Below are 26275 nucleotides of genomic sequence, written 5' to 3'. Positions count from 1 at the left end.
ATGTTCTGGAGATCTTGGACAGGTTCAAAATGAAGAATTGCAATTCAGTTTCCACCCTAGCTGAACATGGTTTGAAGCTCACAAAGAATGCGTCAGGGAAGCAGGTGGATGCTACTCTTTATTAGCAAATTGTTGGGAGTCTTATGTATTTGACTTCAACAAGGCCAGATATCATGCATGATGTCAGTTTAATCAGTCAATACATGGAGAACCCAACTGAAGTTCGTCTCTTAGCTGCAAAGAGAATTTTTCGCTACTTGAAAGGTACTGCAGAGTTTGGAATTTTGTATCAAAAATGTGGAAATTCAAGCTTAATTGGGTTTTCAGATAGTGATTACGCTGGAGATCTTGATGATAGAAAGAGTACATCCGGATTGGTGTTCATGATGAGTTATGGAGCTGTCTCATAGTCATCTAAGAAGCAACGGATAGTGACTTTGTTGACTACTGAAGCTGAGTTTGTTGCTACAGCATTAAGCTCCTGTCAAGCTATTTGGTTATGACAGTTACTTACCATTCTACACAGTCAGCAGCAAGGTCCCACTTTAATATATTGTGATAATGTTTCTGCCATAAAGCTTTCAAAAAATCCAGATCTAAATGGGAGGAGCAAGCATATTGATGTCAGGTACAATTTCTTGTGTGATTTATGTAAGGATGATGCTATCGATTTGGTATACTGTAAGAGTGAGAATCAAATTGCAGTCATAATGACTGAGCCCCTCAAGCCTGCTGTGTTTTTAAAGCTTTGAGATATGCTCGGTGTCTGTTCAAAGAAGGAAGCAATTTGTGATAGTGCTAATGAAGAAGAAATGACATGCTGAAGTTGTTTTAAACTGATGTCTTTAGGACATTCAGTTTAAGGGAGGGTGTTAAAGGTTTGTTTGGATAAATGTTGCATAAGTCTGGGTTGTCCTATTCTATAGGAAGTCTGTTGAAATGGTTTAGTGCATCCCATTTCTTTAGGAGTACTCCAATCGTGGAACTAGTTGGTTCCTATTTTCTCTGGTTAGTTTGTTTATGCTTTTCTATTTAAGATGTAATCAGATCTTTAAATTAAAAAAATTGAATTCCTCCTTTAAAATATTCGTTTTGCATTTGTCTTTTTCAACTTTCTACACTCTGCAATAAAAATTTATAACTTATTCATCTTTGACTTATTATCATTTCAATTAATTGAACTTCAGGAATGCAATGGAGATAAACATGGGCATCAAGCACTGTAGACAATTCAAGAGCTTGTAATAATCTAAGTCCATTGCTACCTCCAGTGCTTGCATGGTTGAAGTTATATGATGGATAATTGGTTCAAATATAGGGTAATTGACTTTCAGAGTATTCATTAAAATATTGTTGGAGTGAAATTAAGTCACTAATGCCCGGGTATAATAATAATTTAAAAAAAAAAAAAAAAAACAATGGAAAATAATGCGGGTTATATTATTTTATCCGACCATCATATAGGCCAATTATGGTTTTACAATTAGAAGTTGTATTGTAGAGCATGTTTAAATTGCTAGAATCTAAAAAGTAGATTTTAAACGGAAAATGTAATGTCTTAGGAAAAAAATGGATAAGGAAACTCCTGAAAAATAATTCTAAAAAGGTATTTTCTTCTAGTTTATGTGATTTTCAAAGAAATATGGAATCTCAATGGTCAAAAAGTGAAATGCCTTTCAAAAAGTGCGGAAATGCAGATTATCAAGGTTTTTGGAAGAAAATAAAAATGCCATTTTTAAAGGAAATTTGTGAAGAGGAAAATAGTTTTTTCACATCTTACTTTATTATTCCAACCAGTATGAAACATCACATCAGTAGAAAATTCTTTCTTATTCATGGTTATTTTTGGGATTCCACTAATGCAAACAGACAGGCAGATCGTCCTTATGGACATTGGCTTGTCCGAGGAATTAGATCAGCCAAAATTCCAAGCTCAACAACCATACATTGATGGATGTTATTATCCAATAATACACTTACCATGATTATACACACCCTATAGTGAAGTAAATTCCAAGGAAATATAAGTCCCAATTATGCAAACTGAAAATGAAATGCATTATAAAAATTCTGTCTATGCATTATATGGTTCCTGAATTGCTTCATATGGTTAACTGATTTTTTGGCAAGCAGAATACCATCATTTCATTGAGGAATGGGACTGGGACTCAATGCAAATGAGATGGAGAAGGGGCCTAGCAGCACACATCCCAATGTTGTATGCTTGTGGGAGACTAAGGCCATTGATATTGAACCAAAAATCAGGCCGGTCTACATATCAGGTGGGTGACAAGTGTAAGTTGAATGTGAACCCATGGTTATTTTCTTTGCCAACTTTCCATTTTTCTATTACTAGCGTGGCGCAACCAATGTGTGGACTACACTGAGTTTTGGAAGTTCATATTCGCAGTGGAACACCATGTTTACATAATTTGAGGGTCTAACAGGGTTCTCCCCTGCTGCCCCACTATGTGATGATTTAGATTGTTCATCCAAAAGTTTGTGCTAAAGATGGTCCACACAAAGAAAATCTTACTCATTTGAAAGCGACTTGAAACAATGGTCCATATGTTATTGGACCTTGAAGATGTCATATCATGGTGTTTATGTTCTATGTCATCCGTCCACTAAAATGGTATCTCGAGTCCTGGTTTGTATTTGAAATTTTGAGGAATCTCATCAATATCTCAAATTGGTGGGTGATTTGGGTTAGGTATTGCAGTAGGTGTTTCAGTAACGATGCATTAATTTTGATAGTGTACATTGTAATAGTGCTTTTTTTCCTATATGGTATTGATGTTCTCATAACTAGATTTACTTGGGTTGTACTTACTTCTCGTCCTTCTGATTCGTGTTATTATGTGTGGCTGAACTTTTGACTCTTGTGTATCCAATGCATTTGGATTATACCAATGAAATATAACCCAAGAGCTGAAAATTCAATTAAGGCAGTAATCGCAGAGGCTAATGTTATTCTTGAATATAATTGGTTTGTATTCCTTACTTGGAATCTGCTATTTTCTATTTTGGGATTTGAGTGGCTTTGAGGAATATCATGTTGATTAATTATTTTTGCTCCTAGGAAGGGAATATGAGACAAGAAACTACAGTTTTGAGTAAGTGAACCACATGTTATGGCTGAACAGCTTGCAACATAGGTTTCTTCTCCACAAAAAGGTAGGTTTCTTCTTAGGTCTTTCTTTGATGTCCAATGTTCGACATTCATTCTTTTTGCTCTAGTAGATGCTGGTAGTACTGTTTTCATGAAGAGAAGTTTCTGCAAGCATCACCCTAAGCTATTTCTCGTGTTTGCAGGCTCATGGGATTGACCACCTAGTGATTTCTACACGAGACAACCTCTTTGCTCCTTCATTTGTGGATATTCACAAAGCCATGGACTTCATTCATAGTAAGTGACTTGTTCTAGTCACAGGTATACATGTATGGGTCCTTTGGCTCCATTGAGATGTCAACTTTTCATGGTACCAGTTCTGGCCATTTTAGTGTAAGGATTAGTCATATATTTCAGCCCATGATCAAGGGCAAAAGGTTGCTGCTATAACTGTTTGCTTGTTTGATATCTACATGTGGGATGTTTGTTCTTAGATGGTCACACATGTAGCATGTGGAAACATGTCATACATGTGTATGGATAAATATAATTCTTATCTACACTAAAACTAAAATTGTCATTTAAATGAGTCCCTTAATTTATTTTTTTACTGAACATGGACTGTCTCTTTGACCCATGCCCTATGGGCCATTGATTCTAAAGTTTTAAATCTTTTCACAGCAAAGATTTCTCAGGCAACCGCCTTTGTCTATACATTTTCAGACCCACAATCTGGATAATTGAATATGATCAGAGATCCAATGGCTATGTATTGGAGCAAACCTTATTCAACAAACAAATGCTGGTTAATATGATTTGAGGATAGTCTAATCAATCAGATTTTTCAAACGATGATTTCATTAATGGGCGATTAGGATTTGAGGCACATGCCATGTGTAAGTTAAGAAAGGCCACCTAACGAGTATGATTTGGGAGCGGATTAGGTGAGACTCGGGACTCACCCAAGAGGGCGTGGCCCCTACCTTGGAAATTCTCTGTACCTGAGTATGATTTCATTAAGGAGAGGCTTGTTTCTTGCATGCCACCTTGGCATGTGCAGTTGCATGCCCCTCAACAAATATTGGGTCTCAGATCCTAAGCAATGGTGCTGTTTTCTGATGCACAATACTCTGCACATGTGGGGCAGTGGGTGGGGATCCAAGTTTTTCATTTAATGCACCTTATATGGAATAGGGATGGGCAGAACATTTTCTTCATTGAAGATCACAACCCTTTGATGATTGCCCTGATCAAAGTGTTACAAGTGCTAGAAGTCCAAGTCCTGTAGAGAATTTTGAAGGATAGTAGATTACATCTTCTAAGGAGAGGCCTATCAGATCACTGATCTGAATAACCAAACAACGGTTTCAAATATGTTAGTTTGTTGCTGAACAGGACCCAGTTTCTTCATTCCCTCGGGCAAGCCCAAGTAACGGAATCCCTTGAGTATTGAGAATATTCTCAAAAATCTAATATCTGCGTTTGCAAACTGGGAGAAAAAACAAATCTAAGAATCTATTATTTTTAGATTTGGATCTGTGTCCCATTGACTCATAATGGCTTTTTATTTTGGTTTCAAATGCATTGAGCTTTTTCTTCTTTCTTTCTTTCACTTTGTTGGTCATGTGGGTTATTGGTGTTGTGTTTAGTGTTCAATAGGGGCCTGCATCATGTTTTGTGATATTTGGAATTTTTTGATGGCAGGGTTTGGGACCCTACTCTGCCAGCATAAAGAAAGTGGAGAAGGAAATCAAAGAAATGGCCAAGAAGGTCTATGACTTTGTGGTATGTTTCTTGGTTTTATTTTTGGCACTTTTAAAAAAAATAATTTATTAATGGCATTAGAAAAATTAAGGAACATGGAAAATCATTGCATAGTTAGTTTGTGATTGAGGCATTTCATTGTGTCAGTTGATATCGCGAAGTTTCATTGCAAGAAGTTTTTCGGTGCATTTCTCCTTGTCTCCATCATTATGGGCTTTTCTTAGCATTTGCCCCTCTATCTGCATTATAAAACTTTTTGAATAGGAAGATTTTGTTTCATTTAAACAACAGGAATAAAACAGTCAGACACTGGATTAGCTGCACCCAGCTAGGGGAATCTTGTTTCTGATAAACAAATGATGCAAGAGGAGCAGCTTCTTCAGGTAATCTTTAAGAGTGCTGCCAGTTGTTGTGATTATGAATACATGGCATGTTGTTTGACCTTACATGTGTGTTTATTCATGTTTTGAGCAGGTTGGAAGATGCACAAAAATAATAAACCAGAATTCAGAGGATGCAAAGTATGTAATAAATGTTAAGAAAATTGCCAAGGTATATTTTCTATGCGATTTTTGTTATTTTTGGTATAACTTAAGAAACTTGGCACATTTTGATGGACCTAATTCTTTCTGTAACTGCTGTTTGCTGTTGGTTTGGGAGATAAAGTTTCACCAACAGATATTGAAGAAGGCATACGTGTTAGGTAAGTTCAATTTTCCACTTTATAGTTTTCTTTATTAATTTCTTTGACTTTCTTTCCTTTTTCTTTTTCTTTTTTATTTTTTTGGAAATGACTTTCCAATGTTTTGTTCATCTTTGATTTAATTAGGATGTTTCCTTCATGATAAGACATGCAATTGTAATTGACATGACTATTACTCTTTTACCCTAGCTTTGGGACCAGCCATGGTAGAGCCACACATTGACATCACTCACAGCACAAGACACCACTTTTTTTGAAAGATAGCAAGAAACTTTCATTGAAAGGCACTGAGGTGGTGCTAGAAAAACATACACAACCAAACAAGGCAAGAAGCACAAACCAACATTTGTAATCGCAAAAACATAAAACTGCACCAAAAATGAAAACTGAAAATGGAAAAGGAAAATCAAGGTGAATGCTTCTCATAAGGTCCACATTATTTAGAGTAGAATTAGATAGATCAAAAACTGATTACCAAAATCAACTCATCATTACAACAACAACAACAACAAAAAAATGAAATATTAGTTTTGAAGGCTAATCTAGAATGCATTCAGCTAATGCTTTCGAAGTAGAAATTACATTATGCGAGAAGTGAGTAATGAGTATTTTAATTCTCATATAAGAAAGCTTTTGTATAAGCGTTTTTCCCATTCTAGGAAAAGCACCTGGTGACCCAATGCTGTAAGTGTGATATAGCATTCAAATTCACAAGTTACTGTTGAGGGTCAAATATTGTATATTAGACCCCAGTTTTTACCTGAATTTACAAACATTATACTGTTTAACGCCCTGCTTTAATTATGTTTGTGATGCAAGGTGTATTTAGAAACTTGGACTACAAAAGGGTGCTAAAAGCATGAACTTAATGCTCTGAAGTCACCAAGGTAAGGGAAGCACCCCAGGGGACCAAGATAGAAGGATTTACACGCTATAGATCGAAGAAAATCGCGTGATCAACGATGAAGAGGCATGGGAATCATCCAGAATGCAAGATCATAGGGTTCCCACCGTCCATTTGGCTAGAGAATTCATATATGCGCTGAGGACACTAAAATAACCGTACACGTCAAATTTTACCCATTGGATCCCTCTGGAAGTGTCCCAAAGGACAGATCATCCCCCATATCCCTGATTTGGGACTGCCTGATATCTGGATATGCTTCAAAGTTGGTCTCAACCATTTAATTTGGATGAAAAAAACGTATGGACGGATTCGATCCCTCACATATATCACAGTGGACCCCATATAATGTTTGGCGTGCACACAATGCAAGCGCACACGCGCTACATCAAAACGGTCAGGGCGGTCAAACCGCGCTGACCCGTATTCCTTCTAAAACGGGAATTCCGTTTTCGCCAGAAAGCGGACGTGCGTCCGCTGAAGTGCGTAGTGGGCCCTCACCGTCCATCACATGGACAATCGGGACCGTACACTGTGTCCATAGGGGGGTTATAACCATCTTTTAGTGACAGAATCCGGGAAGACAATGGAGATCTGTTTCCGACCGTTCAAATGCAAGACGGACGGTGGAGTAAAAGTCCAAGTGGTCCACACTAAATCCGAGCCGAACCGCACCATTTCCGACATTTTTTGCGAGCAGAATCCAATGAGCGGAATGGATTTCCTTTTAGGCGTTTATTCTGAACCCCGCCATTCATCAGCGCAAGCAGAGGTTACGCAAACTCTATTTTGCGTACGGAACTGACAACCCAGGTGGGCCATCACGGTTGGATGTCGAGGAAATCCAGACCGTCCATCATATTCTAGGGATAAAACGGAGCACATCCCCACTCCTTCCACACCAAACTCGATCGAGCCACTCAACAGATTTCGTCCGCAAGAACCCTCTTGCAAAGGACGTCAGCCGACTCAGCGACTTCCTAAATCTGTTGCTGTGTAAGATTACACATGACCGCCTCTCCTTGAGTAAACACAGCCACCGACCTCCTTGCCGTATAAAAGGGAGAGAGAGAGAGAGGGGATCTTTTGATCTGATCTTGGGCTTGGGCAGCCGTGAAGGCACCGGACGTGGAAAGAGAGAGAAGTGGAGCGGCTTGGACGTGGAGTGGATCGCATCTGCCTTCTTCCTTCTTCTTCCTTTGGTTCCTCTTTCCTTTTCCTTTTTATGAGATTTTAGCATGTTTATGACAGGCTAAACCTCTTAGCTAGGGCTAAGAGGTGAAGCTTGTAGCATGATTGGGATGTTTGCTTGGTTTTGATTCATGTTTTATTGAACTCTTTCGGATTCTAGTTTAATTATGAAGGTATACTTTTAGTTTTTAATGGTTTGTTGTGACTTAAATTACAATGGATCTGTGATAGCTTTAAGTATGTTCTTTCCATTATTGAGATTGTGAAACTAGCAAGACCTGTTGTTCACCATCGTCCCATGGGCATGGTTGGGTGATGGAACCCTTCCTAACTTTCACAATTCTCTTATGATTGGTTGTGGGTTTGGTAAATTGCTGTTGGTTGCCATAGTCTCCTGGGCATGGTTAGGTGACGAGATCACTTCCAAATCTTTACCACTCTTATCTATTGATGATTAGATCCATGAGAAGTTCAGAGATCTGACAAATCTCTTCTTACCAATTGGATAGGATAGGACTCTGATTCCAGTTGTGTCCTTGAATCAATGCAAGGTAGCTTCCCAATTGCTATAAGTGGATCCTCTGAATCCCTAGTTTCCTTTCCCTGAATTCCTTAAGTTTTAGATAATTATTTCACCATTCTTCCTCAAATTACAATCGATTTAGATTTCATCTTAGTCTAGTTCTAATTCTACTTAGTTTCAGATCACGTACAGGTATCAGTCCCTTGGGATTTGACCTCGGTCTCACCGAGTTTATTACTACATCACAACCCTATACTTGGGGAGTGAACAGTTACCAAAGATATTTATGCATATGTGGTTTTTTTTTTTATAGATACATACATGCATACCAAGACATATATTCAATGTTATTATGTAAAACATCGATGATCAATAATATTTGTTGTGTCACCACATGATATTCAGTGATTGAACTAGTAGTGTTCCAAAGTAAAACTGATGACTTGAACTAATGTATTAACATTCATCCTTTTGGTCTATGTTTCCAGATACATTTGATGGCATAAAACATGATTCTTGCACCTTTTTCTGTTTGTACCAAATATCTTGATTTTGAATCTCCTTATTGTAGCACTACGATAATCAATGTCAAAATATTATTTTCCTTTCAATGTCTCTTATGGGAACTTCATTTTAAAATGTCATGGATGTTAGTGCTCTAAAGATGCTCATTAGCACATGTCTTCCTACAAGGTGCAACTTTTTTACCTACAGGAATTAAGCCACTAGAAGTCTAGTACTACACAGAATCTTGTCAGTCTTCAAAAAAGATCAAATAGTACACTTTGAAGTAATCAAGTATTCTCATGTTCAAAATGTTAGACAGGCCAAATGCCTTGTTAGCCAATTCTATAGATAGATGATGTATAAATAGAAGATTTTGTATTTATCATCTTGCCTTGTATAGCCGTTGTAAAACTCTATATATTCAACCCTTCAGGGTTGTCTCAAATACACAGAAAAGAAAAGGAAAATCATTTTCATCCAAGCCTTTATTATTTTTGCTTTGTTTACATGGTATCAAAGCCATACCGATCCTAATCCAGCATCTTCTTCATCACCAGCACCACCGTCTGTCAGATCTGGCACTTCCCTGTCAGATCCAGCTCCTCTCTTGTCAGATCCGACCCTACCCTGTCAGATACGGCCCTCATAAAGCTCGTCCGATCGTCCCAAGCTCTGTCCGATCGTCCCATGCGCACCAAGCTCATCCGATCGTCCCAGGCCTGTCCACACACCCCTGCTACACGTTCCCTGCGCTCGACCCTGTGTACGCACCTGCTACACGTCCCTGCGTATGCACCTATGCACGTCCTTGCAACGCATATCCCTGCTGCATCATCTCCTACTACGTCTGATCCCTACTCCCTCTTCTTCTCCTACTGCATCTGCATCATCTCTTGCTGCATCCGATCCCTGCTGCATCCAATCCCTGCTACATCCGATCCCTACTGCAGCATCTCCTGCTACACCTACTACTGCACGTCCCAATCTATTGGTCTGTTGTTTTTTTTGTTGTTTGTTGTTCTGATCTGTGGCTGCAAGCTACTTTCTTATTTCACATTGTTCTTCTCTCATCTCTTGAAAGTGTAAAAAGCAAACCACTGTTTCCAAATCAAGCACGGAAGCCAAGTATAGAGCAATGTCAGCAGCTTGTAGTGAGATTATCTAGTTACGTGGACTTCTTTCTCACTTGGGCGTTCATCTACACGATCCTACTCCACTCCATGTAGATAATCTGAGTGCCATTCAGATTGCCTCTAATCCGGTTTTCCATGAACGGACAAAGCATATTGAAGTTGACTGTCACTTCATCTGCGAGAAGTTTCAGTCTCGACTCATTTTGCTACCATATGTCGCTTCCCATGATCAGATTGCCGACATTCTCACGAAATCCCTCACTTCTGCACGACACTCATTTCTAGTTAGCAAACTATTACTTGTCGATGATCCGCATTAGTTTGAGGGGGGATGTTAGATAGGCCACATGCCTTGTATAGCCGATTCTATAGATAGACGATGTATAAATAGAAGATTTTGTATTTATCATCTTGCCTTGTATAGCCGTTGTAAAACTCTATATATTCAACCCTTCAGGGTTGTCTCAAATACACAGAAAAGAAAGGAAAATCATTTTCCTCCAAGCCTTCATTGTTTTTGCTTTGTTTACACAAAAAAGGATTTGATGTGTGAAGTTTAACATGAAGATTTATTTTTATTTATTTTTTCAGTAATGTTTAACATGAAGATTGTAAGAAGCATAGTTCACAACCAGGGCCTAAGACACCCGAGTCAACTTTACTCACTCATCTGGATAATCTAAATTGAAATATTCTTTTCATCTTCAATGTCTCTTATGTGAATTTCCTTTAAAGATTATGGGTGTTGAGATCATTTCTCTAGCTCAAAAGGTGTCCACTAGTACAAATCTTCCTTTGGGATGTTCTAGACACGATATTAACAAACGGGAATTAAGACGCTATTGCTGCATAGAATCTTGTCATTCTTAAGAAAATAGCAAATAATACACTTTTAAGTAACCGAGTAGTCTCATGCACAAATGATTGATGTTGAAAGTTTCACATGAAGATTACTGAAAAAGGCATAGTTCTCAAACCTGGCTGGTCAACCTAAATCTCACCCTAGTTTTCCATGTCCATACTACTTGGTCATTGACTGGCTGGGTCAGGTAACCAACCATTCCCAGTTCAGGGCAAGTTTCACCCTAATTTTCCATGTCCATGCCTGGTTTAGGATCAGAATCACTCCAGATTCTTGAATCCTGGGGAAGAAGAAGAATTGCAGTTTTGTTTAATGTTCAAAGTGAGTTCTACAGTTTGATAGCAAGATATGAGCTGCTGTTTGTTCACATACTGAGGCAGAAATCAGTGAGCTCCTAGTGAGTTAAGGGGTGCATTTGGTCATTACTCCCCAATGTAGAAAAGGAACAACTTTTTCCTGATTTTTTTTCTCACCATGGTTTTGTTGCTAGACAACATGAAAATTTCAGTGTGGTTGTCTTTACCAGGGTATATTTTCCTTGCAATGATCAAGCAGCCACTAATTTTTTTATGGATACCACTCCAGGTGTACTTTGCCAACCCTGATTAGTTGGGATAAGGCTTAGACAATGATGATGACTCCAGGTACACTTTATTGTTAGTATGTTTCCTTCTTGTTGTGATGTTGTCTTCTTTTTTCTTTTTCTTTTTTTTTGTTTAGGTAGTGGAACTCCCCATGCTCCATCCAGAGAAATTCGTGAAGCTTGGCAATGATCCTCGGAAGGGGCTGCTCTGCTATGGTCCTCCAGGAACAGGCAAAAGATTACTAGCTAGAGATGTAGCCAACAGAATTGATGCCTGCTTTAATTGTGTTATTGGAAATGAGCTTGTTCAAAAATTTGTTGGAGAGGGAGCCCAGATGGTTCATGAGCTTTCGTAGGTTGCTACTATGACATTTAATGAATTTATTTAACAGAGATTAGAAGGTTTTCTTACAGTTAGTTCTATTCAGATTCTCTGCTAGTTCATTTTGGCTGTCACCATTTACCAATCTTTTTTATATTCTGTAGATGGCAAGTTCAGAAAAAGGCTTGCATTGTCTTCTTTGATGATGTGGACGCGATAGGTGGTGCTCGCGTTGATGATGGTGTGGGTGGAGACAATGAGGTCCAGCATACAATGCTTGAAATTCTGAATGAGCTCGATGGCTTTGATGCTCAAGGAAACATCAAATTTTTGATGGCAACAAACATGTTAGAAGCATTAGTTGTCAAATAGCCTTCTACTTGTTATTCACATGTCTGCCCACATATTATTTCTGCCCACAAACTGGTTAGCATCATTGATGGCATCAAAGTTTGTCCAAATGTCTGCCCACATATTAATTCTGCTCTATCCTGCGGTCAATCGTGCCGGTACTTTGTCAAATTTCTGATGAGTATGTGTGCCTAACACTGATGCTGAAGTGTGCATCTGCTGTCTCTCTCTCTTTCCAATGGCAACTTTATTTCCAATAGGAGTGTGTCTGCATTTGCTGTTTCCTATGATGCCATCTGTTTCTACAATTTCTCAAGTACTGTAACCTTGTCATTAAGAGTCATGATAATCTGTTGTAAATTATGGTTCTTGGGTGGAGCTGAGTCTAGCCCAATTGTGGAAGAAAATTGGAAATTCCTGTTTTAAGTTTTCAATAGGATCTTGAAATGATTTATAGAGTCGGAATTCTGATGAATGCTAAAATAAAATCATAATTTTCTCTATAACCTGCAGGCTGATGATGCATCTCACCCATTTGCCTTTTGTTTTCTCAATGCATTTCAGGCTTGACACACTAGATCCAGCATTGTCGCATCCTGGACGACTAGATTGTCAGGTTGAGTTTGGTCTGCCTGATTTGGAGAGCAGGACACAAATATTCAAGATCCACACACGGACAATGAATTGCAAGAGAGATCTGGTTTGAGTTTCTTGCTCGCCTCTGCCCCAACTCAACTGGCAAATGATGCTGAGAGCCCCTCTTATACTCTTTTCTGCCACGCTACTGTATCATAAAATCTTTTGAATAAAGCAATGTTATGTTGTATGCCTCGGCCTATTTACATTGGACAATGCCTTGACCTCTTAGTAATCAATTTGTCAAATGCAATATCTTCTTAACCCTATCTAAGGGAGTCTTTAGACTTGTTTTCTTGTACATTCAGTGTATCTTTTACAACAAACTCATTGCCAAAACTTTTTGTGAATACATTGGGTGTGAGCTTGATCCTTGGGCAAGACTCCTATTCTAGTTTTACACAACTTAGAAAATGGTGCAGAAACATGTCCGGTTGTACTTTTCAATCCAGACGATCCAAATCGGTGACCCAACAATAGGCCGAGTGTAACCTAAAAATTTCACTGAGAAGATAATAATAACCATCTGATTTTCCCTTTTAATTTTAATCATCCACTTAATGGCCATTAGTTGGGTGGTTAGCATTGCTTGGTCAATGTGATTTTAGAGACATGCTCCATCCTCTATGACACCCACATTTTGAATGGTCTGGATAGCTGTATGTCAGAGTGCCACAATTAGAAACAGGCATAAATATTGAGGATTTCCTGCACCATTGAAAGCACAAGTTGGTCTTCAGAGTATTAGCAAGTACATACAACTCCCATGAACAATAGTTTGAGCTCAACTAAAAATCTTCCATTTTCAACACTAGAAATGGCATCAATTGGGTCTTCATTCCTATGCCTGCAATTTTAGATGTGAAGACTAGACAATTGTATACATCCATCAAATTTTAAAAAAAAATTAAAAATTAAAAAATCAATGATAAAACAGCCTCATAGAAGACACTTGCATTTACGGAGTGCTAAAAAGTAGAAACAGGAACTAATGATCTTTGTATTTGCATGTGGGTAGTGTTGCTACCCATGCGAGCACACACAAAAGTTCCCTGCTGTCCTTTCCTCCCCACCCCATTTAAGCCAAGACATCCATCATCTATGTGTTCTCTCCTATTTCGAGCCTTTCTTTCAGTCTTCTATTGCACAAAGGTTCAATGCATCTTCAGGTGTTCATGAAAGTTTCCTGCATTCTGGGCCTTCACTTCCAGCCAAAATTTCGTCTACTTTTTGTAACTTTGGTTATGGATTTGTTCAGGGGCAGACATCAGGAGTGTATGCACTTAGGTGGGGATGTTTGCTATTTGGGTGAGGAGGAAGACGGTGACAAAGAAAGATTTCCTTCATATGGTCAACAAGGTCATCAAATGTTGAGAAGGTCAATGATATCTTGCCATTCATTGACAAAATATTGTATTGGTTGTAAAAATATTGTATTAGTTGTTTAGTTGCCTATTATGCTTAGACTACCTAGAATAGATTAACATGATTGTAGGAAATTTCTTGTATAAAGATACGTTTCTTGATTCAATAGAAATTCATTCAAAGGCAAGTATTCTTTTCTTTCTTTTACATGGTATCAAAGCTAGGAACGATACCCTAGCTCTTTGCCCTCCTTTTTTGCCTTTCTTTTATCATCGTTTCCCATTATCATGGCAAACGAGCAACCTTCGAATGGAGGCAAGCCTGATGCTACCAATCCATATTTTCTTCACCATTCCGATCATCCAGGAATGGTGCTTGTTTCCAAGCCCCTCAATGGGGATAATTATTTGATATGGTGTAGAGCCATGACGATTTCTTTGAACGCCAAATCCTAGTTAGGTTTCATAGACGGGACCACCACAATGCCATCTGCCATAGCCAAACCAAACGACTATGCTGCGTGGAAAAAATGCAACGATATGATCCTCTTTCGGATTCTCAATTCACTCACACCGGATCTTGCAGACAGCGTCATTTTTTCGACCACCATCCAGGAGGTATGGGAAGACCTTCGGGATTATTTTTCTCAAAGCAATGCCTCTCGTATTTTTCAGATTGAGAGGGACATTGCTTGTCTTACTCAAGATCAGATGTAACGCCCTGAAAATCGAGGGTCGAGTAGAAGTCCAACTCCCGAGTTCCAACGCATCACTTATGCAACATATTTAATGATGATTAAATGTTGTCTATATTAGTGCATAAAACATGGATAGGATCATACCAAAACAACGTATCATACTCCAGAGACAGTTAAATTACGCAAGCGGAAGACTATAATAGATGGATATAAAGCATATAAGTCGTGGTACATCTCCAGAGTATAAACACCTCCCAGGTGAAATATTACAAATACTGTTTTAAGTTACAAAATGTCAAAAATGTGAGAGTCCTCTACAAGTGTAACCCTGAAGCCCCGTCGATCAGAACGGCCTATATGAATCCACCTGAATACTGCATATATGAGAAAGCATCCTCATCGTCTGCGAAGTCCGCCTCTGCCTCATCAGTCAGGCCTCCATTTGCATCTAAGACAGAGTCTGGTTGGTGTGTACAACACCGTCCCGTAACGTGAGAGTGAGTGATCAACTCAGTGGAACATTAAAGCGAAGGTTAACATGTTACAATTCAGTTAAGCAGTAATGATAAAGCAATACAATCATATATTTCTAAGTACTCTGGTTAATGCAAGAATGGTATGTATAAATGATGCATGCCCTCGCCTGCACTCCCTCTGCGATCTTCATCTAACGGTCGCGCATGTCAGTCACTTCCTCAGTGCTCTGCCCAATGCCAAACGGCACATGTAGTGCGGTGCATGAACGTCATTACCAAGTTCTTATTAGTTCTTTTCATACATCAGGATTGGGAAGCTAAGGTACCTCCCTTATATCAATTCCCAAACAATGATCCATTCTAGGGTCATCAATCCTAGTAAATCTCATACGATGTTACGGTTCTAGATTGCTGCAAAGGGCTCGTCACCTTATTAGTGCAGGCCTAGTATGTACTCCTGTTGCTACGTAAGGGCTCGTCGCCTCTACGCAGTCTTAGGGTACACTCGAGGTCACTATAAAGGGCTCGTCACCTTATCAGTGTAGGCCAACAGCTCGAATACAGTGTCCCATACCACCATATTCGGCTCACGAGACTGTGTTGCTCACTGGACACTACAGGGAAGCTCGTCACCCCAGCGTAAGCCGACAGCTCGACCACGGTGTCCCATACCACCATGCCCGGCTCATGAGTCTTAGCGGATTGAGGTACCAAGGTTTAAAAGGATTTTCACTGGTGAGTTTGGTACCTTAGATTCAAGCAGTAGCGTCCATACATGGTGAACATACATCGGGTCAATCGGGTTACTTGACAAGCTCGACTAGTACGAGCGCACGTTGAGTTGATAAAACATGAAGTGCGTAAGCACTCCGTGTGGCCTAACCACTGCCGACATCCTAAGTACGGCTCGGATTCATCGATCACGTCCTATGTGGCGAGACAACCTCAGCCACCTATTCAATACCTGTTACCGATTGCCTGGACTATTCCGTAGTCCCAAACACATTCAATTCTAACAGATAATCATGCAAGTTAATCAGAACAGTAATGGATCAACAATTCCAATCATACAAGCATGTGAGCATTTGATGAATTTCAACTTAAACATGAATTCACACATATGCCGTCCCTAAATAAAGCAGACAAAGAATATAAGTTACATGGAGGAAATCATACACATCGTTAAGATAGTTGAGAATTTCTTCTCAACGCGCATATAACGTACAATTTATTACACACTTGTTCATTCAGACATTTCTACAAACACTTAGACTACATATTCCAACATACATGACGTATGTTGATGATAGCATGTCTTAGGGCAAATCCTTTTACCAAGGAGTTGTTACACATACAACTAGCATAAACACAAGACAATTAATCATGGCAAACACACGTTCAAACTCCATACGTATACGACCCGTTCTACAAATACATGGAATACACTAGTCTCCAAATAGTTCATATATATCTAAAACGCGAAACAAACATCGCATTTGGCATATAAAATAGCACCCACATCAGTAATAAACTATTAACCGACATTGAAAGCCTTGAAAACCATAACTTATACATTTATAGTCCGCACCTTTTGCCGGTAGACTCGCAACGAACTCAGTTTTAAAGCTAAGTCTTGTCTACGGCACCACAATAACCTATAACAAGGAATAGGTTAGCTAATTCATCTAATACGCTAGTCGAAAATCCTAAAACAAGTTAGGGTTAGGTTTTCTTACCCAAGTACAGAGTCGGAATCGCCTGTATAGCGATACAGGACCGGCGGTTGATTGCGTGGAGTAGCGGGATTGAATCCCAGGAAGAATCTCCAACTCTCACTCTCACTTTCTTTCTTCTCCCTTCTCTTTTCTCTTCTCTCTCTCCTAGGGTTTCTCAAATTCGTATGGAATATGGGAGAGAGTGGTTAAGGTCCTTATATAGGCCCAGGACTGATGGAAATGGCCCCAGGGCCAAGGTATACTTAGGATATAGCCAAATACGGACCATTCCGGTCCAACGAAGCACTTCTAGTGGCCCCTTTTCCATGTGTGGTTGGAATTAAGCTCCCTGACATTGGATCTAGGTCAGGCTGAGTTTTTGTTCCGATCGGATTTACAGATCAGCCGTGGCGGACCAATTTCAGTTCAACGGTCACGGGCACTCGAACAGGGCCACAAGTACATGACCATGCATGGGACATTTCCCCTGATCTGAGGGTGTATTTGGGTCAGATTCTGACGGTTTAAATCCTTATATTTGGCCCGCAAGCGACACGACTCAGATTACTCAAATTCGAATTTTATTTCTAAATATTTTCACGTTTCTCACACTCTTCGCTCCGGGCTCAAGTTGTGCATTTCTAGATACAATTGAGACTTGATTTTCGAGGAGGTTGTCAAGTCCAGTAATGCAGTCATAACTCTATAGTTTTGCGGTTATCGGACTTTCGACGTGCAGTCCAGGTCCGATACGAAGTTTCAAGATGCTCCTGAGAGCAATTGAGTTTAAGGACGGATTCTAGATTTTGGGGTAATGTAGCATCAATAATACTGTACAGTTTGGGTCTTGCAGATCATATTTAAAGTGATTAGTGTTAATTTCATAAGCACTCTAGTTTAACACTTGCTAATATTAACCTAATTTTTAAAGGATTTGGTCCTGGGTGATTTTTGCCTGAGGTGGTACTCGGGTCCTTGTACGGATTTTTCTGAGACGTTACATCAAATGACTGTTGCAACTTATTACACAAGGCTAAAAAAAATTATGGGATGAACTAGGATCCTATAATGACACCGTTTGCTCTTGTGGGGTAGACCATAAGAGATGCAAATTAATGCAATTTCTCGTGGGAGTTAATGAGTCCTACAGTGCAATCCGAGGGCAGATTCTATTAATGAATCCACTACCTGATGTTGCCAAGGCTTACTCTTCCATTGTACAAGAAGAGAAGCAGCGAAGCCTGGGCGCTACACGTGAGACAACAGAGAACTCGGCCATGGCTGTCCGAAGGGGTGAACCGGTGGCTTTGGCTGTTCGACATGGACAAGGTTCTTCTCATTCCAACTCATATAATCGAAAACCTTTGCATTGCTCTTATTGTGACCGTGACCATCATGTGCAAGAAATATGTTGGAAGTTGAATGGGTATCCGCCCGAACACCCTAAACGTGTATAAACCAAGTCCAATTAATGAAGTACTCCTTTTAAGCGCAACAATAGCCATCAATCTGCAGTCAACAATGTCAAGGAGGGTCCAATAATGCAAGAAGTGCCGTTGGTAACAAATGGGCTCTCTGATTTGCAAATCCAGCCAATTTTATCTATCATACAGGGTAAAGGGACAACACAATCAGCCAATCCTAAAGCTAATGTTGCTGGTACTTCTTTAGGTTTGTTACAAGCATGGTTGTGCCTCCATCAATTAATTATCGATAGTGGTGCAACAGACCACATTACTTCATCTCCAACTTTGCTTGTCAACAGCAGTAAAAACACCCTTTTGCCATCAGTTGCTATGCCAAGTGGAGAATACGCTCCGATTACATCCATTGGGAATTTACCTTTGAATTCAGTTGTTACTTTAAAAAATGTGCTTGGTGTGCCATCTTTTAAGGTGGATTTAATGTCTGTGGGTCGAGTTACCAGAGATCTCAATTGTTCAGTAACTTTCTTCCCTCATTGGTGTATTTTGTAGGACTTGATGACGAGGACGACGATTGATTTGGGTGAACAACAAGACAGATTTTATTACTTGGTTGCGTTAGCATCAGAGAAGCCAAAACCTCAAACTCCATCCGCAGCAGCCACTTCTTGCCGTTCACCCAGTTCTCAGGTCACCTCCATTGCTTTGTGGCATCTCCAATTGGGACATTTGTCTTCCTCTAGATTAGATTTTATGGCAAAACATTTGTTACAATTCCCTTTCCAGTCTAATAATGCTTGTGATGTTTGTGCACTTGCAAAACAAAGTCAACTTCTGTTTTCTGTTAGTTCAATTTCGTCTGTTAGACTTTTTGAATTAATTCATTGTGACATTTGGGGCCCCTATAAAATTGTCTCTCTTTCTGGTGTGAAATATTTTTTGACTATTGTGGATGATTATTCTAGATTCACATGGGAATTTTTATGCATCACAAAAGTGAAACACAACATTTACTTGTCAATTTTTTCTCATTTGTCCAAACACAATTCCATGTTTCTATAGCCAATATTTGGGTTGATAATGGTGGAGAATTCTTCTCTATGCAGGATTTTTTAAAACAAAAAGGGACCACTTATCAACATTCTTGTGTCTATACCCCTCAATAAAATGGGGTTGTAGAGCGCAAGCACCGCCATATTCTTCAGTCAGCTCGAGCTTTTCATTTTCAAGCCCACCTTCCTTTATATTTTTAGGCAGAATGTGTTTCTACTGCTGTTCATATAATTAATCGTTTGCCCACACCACTCCTTTCTCGCCAAACTCCTTTTGAACAACTTTATGGCAAGCTTCCTTCTTATTCTCATCTTCGAGTTTTTGGGTGTCTTGCATATGCTACTGATGTGCACGCCTCCCCACAAATTCGCTCCTCGAGCCAAACGTTGTATTTTTCTTAGCTATCCAGTTGGTTAGAAAGCTTACAAGCTCTATAACCTTGCAACCCATCAAATGTTCACTAGTCGTGATGTTGTTTTTCATGAAACTATTTTTTTCCTATGAGTCCAATCCATCCACTTCCTCAGATTCAGCCCCCGTGATTCCTCTTTCTGTATCTGATCCTTACCCACCAGCCCAATAACCCTCACCACTAGAACCAGTTTCTCCCGTCCAACAACCCTCACTACGAATCCAGTTTCTCCTCGGCCATCACTTGCTAGTCCTCCTTCTGAACCCATTTTACGTCGTTCTCAACGACCTCATCACCCTCCCACGGCTTTACGTGATTATGTTTGCAACTACGTGACGTCTCCCAACCATTTGCCACCTTTGTCATCAGGTCCACAAAAAGGTACGCGATATCCCCTTTGTAATTTTATCTCTTATCATCGTTACTCACCACAGCATTGCTCCTTTACTGCTGCCATCAATTAAGATATTGAGCCTACATCTTATATCGAAGCAGCTTCTCATTCTTGTTGGCAAGAAGCAATGCAATCTGAATTGACCGCTTTAAAAGCCAACCACACTTGGTCCCTCACTTCTCTTCCTCCTGGTAAGAAGCCTATTGGTTGTCGTTGGGTTTATAAAATCAAAAGGCACTCAGATGGCACTATTGAGCGTTTCAAAGCTCATTTGGTTGCGAAAGGTTACACATAGCTGGAAGGCAACGATTACCATGACACTTTTTCTCCCACTGCTAAAATGATTATTGTTCGTTTTTTATTGGCTTTAGCAACTGCCCAGAATTGGTCTCTTCACCAACTTGATGTCAACAATGCTTTTCTTCATAGTGATCTCCATAAAGAAATTTATGTCTCCACCTCCTGGTCTTCGGCGACAGGGGGGGAATCTAGTGTGTCACCTCCACAAGTCGTTATATGGCTTAAAGCAAGCTTCACGACAATGGTTTGCCAAGTTCTTTACAACTATCCAAGCCATTGGATTTGTTCAATCCAAAGCAGATTACTCATTATTCACATGTTGGAAAGGCAAATCTTTTACAACTTTGTTGATATATGTTGATGACATTCTTATTACGGGTAATGATATCAATGCCATATTAGCTCTCAAGCAATTTCTGCATAGTCATTTTCGAATTAAAGATTTGAGTGATTTGAAGTATTTTCTGGGCATCGAAGTTTCTCGGTCGAAGAAAGGTATTTCCATCTCACAACGAAAATATACTTTGGAGATTCTAAAAGATTGTGGTTTTTTAGGTTCTAAACCGGTGAACTTTCTCATGAAGCAAAACATAAAGCTCTCGGATTCAGGAGAATTGCTTAAAGATCCATCTCAGTATAGGCGACTTGTTGGATGCCTAATTTATTTGACTATTACCCGGCCGGATATCACCTATTCGGTCCATGTGTTAAGCAGATTCATGCATGCACCACGAAAACCACACATGGAAGCTACCTTGTGTGTGTTGCGTTATTTGAAAAGTAGTCCAGGACAAGGTTTGTTTTTCCCTTCTCAGAATGATTTATCTTTGCGAGCTTTTTCTGATTCGAATTGGGCTGGTTGTCCAATATCTCGTAGATTCACTACGGGTTACTGTGTTTTTCTGGGATCTTCTCTTATTTCATGGCGGACAAAAAAGCAGAAAACCGTATCTCTCTCTTCAGTAGAAGCCGAATATAGAGCCATGACAAGTACATGCTGTGAATTATCCTGGTTGCGCTCATTATTGACAGATTTGAGAATATTGCATCCGAAGCCAACATTGTTATATTGTGATAACACAGCCGCCTTACATATAGCAGCCAATCCCATTTTCCATGAAAGAACCAAACATATAGAGATGGCTTGTTATTTTATTCGTGACAAAATACAAGATGACTCAATTGTAACCAAACATGTTGCTTCAACAAATCACCTTGCAGATGTGTTCACCAAGCCATTAGGAAAGGAAGCTTTCTCAACTATGATGTGCAAGTTGGGAGTTCTTGACATTCACTCTCCAACTTGAGGGGGAGTGTTGAGAAGATCAATGGTATCTTGCCATTCATTGACAAAATATCCGGTCATTCATTGACAAAATATTGTATTAGTTGTTTAGTTGCCTATTATGCTTACACTACCTAGAATAGATCAGCATGATTATAGGAAATGTCTTGTATAAAGCTACACCTCTTAATTCAATAGAATTTCATTCAAAGGCAAGTATTCTTTTCTTTCTTTTACATCAAAGGCTATCAGAAATTCAGTGCAACTCCCAAGTACATGGTCTACAACTAACTGAGACCATTTATTGCCCTCCCCTAACCTTTCTTGACTTGGTCCTGGTGGGGCAATGTGCTGGCATCCATTCATTGGTTGCCACGTGGGTTATTTGTAACACAACATTCTGATATTCTTCTACAAGGTAAGAGGGTTGGTATATCTAAAAAAATCTCAAAAACCATGTCTACTGGGCAGCCTAAGATTCTTTTTAAATATGGTTTATCTATTGACTCTCATATTGTATTTGAAATATAACTAGTTTGTGAAATCTCTTTCAGTTGACCGAATGAAATTCGAGGGTTTAGCTCCATCCAATAATGTGTATTCAGCAGTGTCGCCTTCTTCAATTTATTATTTTAATATAACATGTGAAAAGTTTTAAAGATAAGGCATTCTCTTTGTGTTGATTCATTTTTCTGTTCAAGACTATGCTTTCTCTTAGGGTCAGTTCTAAAGTATATTCCAGCACATTTCTTACCATCAAGGATATTCTTCACTATATTAGGATGTTTTCTTTTTTTGCCACATGCATTAATCGTAGCCCCATTCTCAATCAAGAACTTCAAGTAAAATTTGTCAATCATAAAATATAAAATAGAACATGTCGATTAGCAAAACTCCATGACATAAACACTATAAGAAAGTGCTGGTCAAATAAAGATGTATGTGATGGGATTATTTTCTTCAACACAAAAACACCAGGGACACAAGGTCTTTCCTAATATTCAAGCTTTTTCACATTTTGCATTTTTTTTATTTGGAAAAATAATTGATTATCTTCATTAGTCAATTTTGATATTTAAAGGCTTTTTGGTTATTTGGAATCTAATTTTTTTTTTTTTTTTTTGCAGGTTGTAGGTAGAGACGGATGAGGGCTGGATGGAGGGATTTTATTTTATTTTTTTTTATCTTTTATGTATTTGGAACCATTTTCAATTTATCATTGTAAATATTATACATTTTTATTATAAAGCAATACAATTTTTTTAATATTCCTTTTTAATTGTGTTGTGCAAAATTTTCTAGGTTTCAAATATGTAAAAAAAAAAAAAGAGGTTCCAATCAAATATGAATTACGAAATGGATTAAAAAAAAAAAAAAACCATTTTTACCGGCGACTTCCATGGCATATACAGGTAGCTGTAATGCCTTTTATTGGTGCTTGGCTTGGTCAAGGCCTTTTACTGGTGCTTCATTCGGCATTTACTGGCGCTTCGGCAGACTTCTACTGGTGCTTTTCCAGGCTACAGCGTGCGGCCAGTTAAAGTTCAGGTAAAGGTTGATGGCCGCCGGCAAACGATACTCTATAATGGCGGACGGGAAAAAGCGCCGCTAAAAGATTTAGCAACGCCCTTTTCTGCCTATATTTGTCTGACCACCGGTAAATCTTGTAAAGGCTTTTTTTTTTTTTTTTTTTTTTTTTTGGTGTAATGAGTCCTGTCTAATAACCCCTAGGTGTTTACAGTGCTTGTATACATGCCTTTGCAGATGCAAATATGGCACATATACAAGATCAAGCTTTCCATGAGATGGGCCACATTTTTTAGATCACCCAACGTGGGTTACCACAAACAAAACAATGGATGGATAGGGGAAAAGATCATTTAGACCTCCTTTTTTTCAGATAGAAGAGCCTACTTGAGTGAAAGCACTGATCTTTAGACCAGATAATCTAAGAAATGTGGCCCATCTCATGCAAAAGCTTGCATTTTGTACGCATGCAATGGCATTTATATATGCCGCCCCACTTGTCAACGTGGCAAATGTGTTTGAGATCCAATCCATCCATCCGTTGGGTCCCACTGTATAAATGGCTCTGCCTATACATCAGCCTAATGTACTCATCAAACAGGCATTCTGTTAGAAACAAAATGATGGTGTTTAAAAAGTTGGATTTTTATTATTGTTATTATTTTTTTAGGTTTTTAAGTTCATGAATCGTAACTCTAGTAATTGTTAGACAGGCCCAATTTTTTAATAAGGGCATCTACACGGTGGGACCCATCTGAATATGGATTGGATGTCACACATGTGCCACTTTTCTACATGCATGGCATGCGAATGGGCTTCCTGGCGCATGAGTGTGGCCCATGGCATATATACATCCATACAGACGGTGGAATTGTCCCCATTGGAGCATTATTACAAAATTAAGCAGATCAAACAATGATAACCATCCAATGCTTGAATTATTTTAGACCGCTGACCATCACCTTTTTAAAGGGTTGCTACAGTCAGATTTTCAGGTCATGATCCATTCACAATTGGCCGTACCACCTGGCTAGTTTGGATTAAATTGCTAGAGTGCAGAGTAGCTTGGATGAGAAACCACAGCCTACAAAAAGGTGGTGAACTGTCACAACTGGTGGACGGTATCTCGACCCTATTTTTGTTGGTGGTTCAGTCAACTGGCCACATGCTCTAGGTTGGTTTTGGCTTGGAAATCTACTTCATTCAAAATCATGAAATGCAGGGAGAACTAACAGCCAATCTGCTGTGTTTTTTTTTTTTTTCTGTCAGCTTGTTAGTACACAACACTGTCAGTTCACACTTCACTGTTAGCCACCCCCACTAGGGATTGATACCAAGCCAATCTGCTGTTAGCCTAGTGGTTAAGAGCGTTTGATTTCATAGCAGTAAGTTGTGGCTTTGAGCTTTGATGGATGAAGTCGCTTATATTTATTTATTTACAAAAGATTATCAAATAACTGACCAGGATTTAAGGTGACCAAGACCATTTATTGGCTGGTTTCGAGCAAACGGTCTGACCCAGTCTGATACAGGTTTTAGAACGTTTACAATATTAAATTTTATTCTTCATATTAAAATTTAAAAAAAAAAAAAAAATTGACCAAATTGCTATGCATGGTTAGAGGCCTGTTAATCACAGGCAGCCCACCCACAGTCAACACACGTGCCAACATTGCACATGGGTGAGAGATCCCTGCTGTCTCTCAAGTGGGTCCAACCATGTAGATGCCCTGATCTGAAAATCAGGCTGGTCCACTGATAAGGTGTGTCATAGTCTATGAAACAAATGGACGGCTGAATAATCTTGGCCCAGTTTTTCTGAGCCTCCCGTCTGTTTAAAACATTGCAGTCCACATTATGAGTGGAGCAGCCTAATACAAGACTGCCGACCATGTCGACCACTTTGGCCCCGCTGCATGCCCTTCTAGCGTCAAAGGTAAATTAAGTTCAGCATCCAAATTTGGTTCCTTTATCAGGTTGAAAATACACGATCATGCCCTTGGGCTGTCTCCGTTCTTATGTCCACTCCCAAAGCATCAAGCAGAGAACCAGAACAAAAGAAAAAGAAATCAACATTGCAGAATTTATAAGCATTTGATCAAAAACACCAGGAATGAAAAATAAAATTCAACACAATACAAGCTGACTGAAGAGAGTAATATCCTAAATGACTGTATCTCATATTACAGCTCAAAAGTTCTTCCTCGTCAATGACTCAATGTCATCAGGTACACTGTAGCTTCTTCCCATGGATTCTTGGATTTCGTTGCTCACATCCATCAGAACTATTATCTCATCTTGCATGTTCTACATCATCTACTCCATTGAAATAGTTCTTTACAGAACATCGTAATTAAGACACCATATGCCCACTTTCTAGAGGTTAGACCAAAAAGAAAATGGACCAAGTTGGTTTAAGATGTTAGAATATTTGGTTGAAATCAAATAGACTATACAATAGAAAATAAAACTGAAAAATAAAGAAAATGAGATAGAAAACTTATAGAGTTGAGTTGAGGCGTGACATGAGTCACTTGGCTTGAAATTGAATTTACTCCCTTTGGACAACATCCCAAGTGCAAATATGTTTCCAGAGCAATTGACCTTTAAGATACAACAATTATGACCCGATTTAGCAAAGCACTCACTGTATGCAGGCTCGATCCACTTGCAGTATAACCCAAAAGTATTGAGTTAACTTAGCAATGAACTTAGTAACCAAAACTTTTAAACAACAAGAACAAAAAGAGTTTTTAAAGAATAGAAGAAATGAATTTGATGATCTTAAAATGAAATGAGGGAATCCTTATATAGACTTTGAAATGATGCGTTAAGCATAAATTTTAAAGGTTTTTGTCCATTGGGTTTAAACCCAACAGGTGTAACCAACCAACCAACCAGGCCTCTTTCTAATTTTAAAATTGAAAAGGAGCAAGTGTGAGTATACTCTCGTATAAGATAAAGTCCCATGAGTATACTAGCACTTGTAGCCATGGCTTGCCCAACGTAGTGTGTATGTAAACTCGTGCTCGGTGC

At 39.1% G+C, this 26275-nt stretch overlaps 1 pseudogene; it reads left to right on the top strand.

Annotated features, from left to right (window-relative positions):
* Positions 1 to 203: 203 nt before the first annotated feature.
* Positions 204 to 22061, top strand: LOC131226845 (26S proteasome regulatory subunit 7 homolog B-like; annotated as a pseudogene).
* The last annotated feature ends 4214 nt before the right edge of the window (positions 22062 to 26275 follow it).

This window comes from Magnolia sinica, chromosome 15, assembly GCF_029962835.1.
Source record: "Magnolia sinica isolate HGM2019 chromosome 15, MsV1, whole genome shotgun sequence".
Lineage (NCBI taxonomy): Eukaryota > Viridiplantae > Streptophyta > Magnoliopsida > Magnoliales > Magnoliaceae > Magnolia > Magnolia sinica.
The sequence above is the reverse complement of the archived record's forward strand: the minus strand, read 5'-3'. Positions and strand labels throughout refer to the sequence as shown.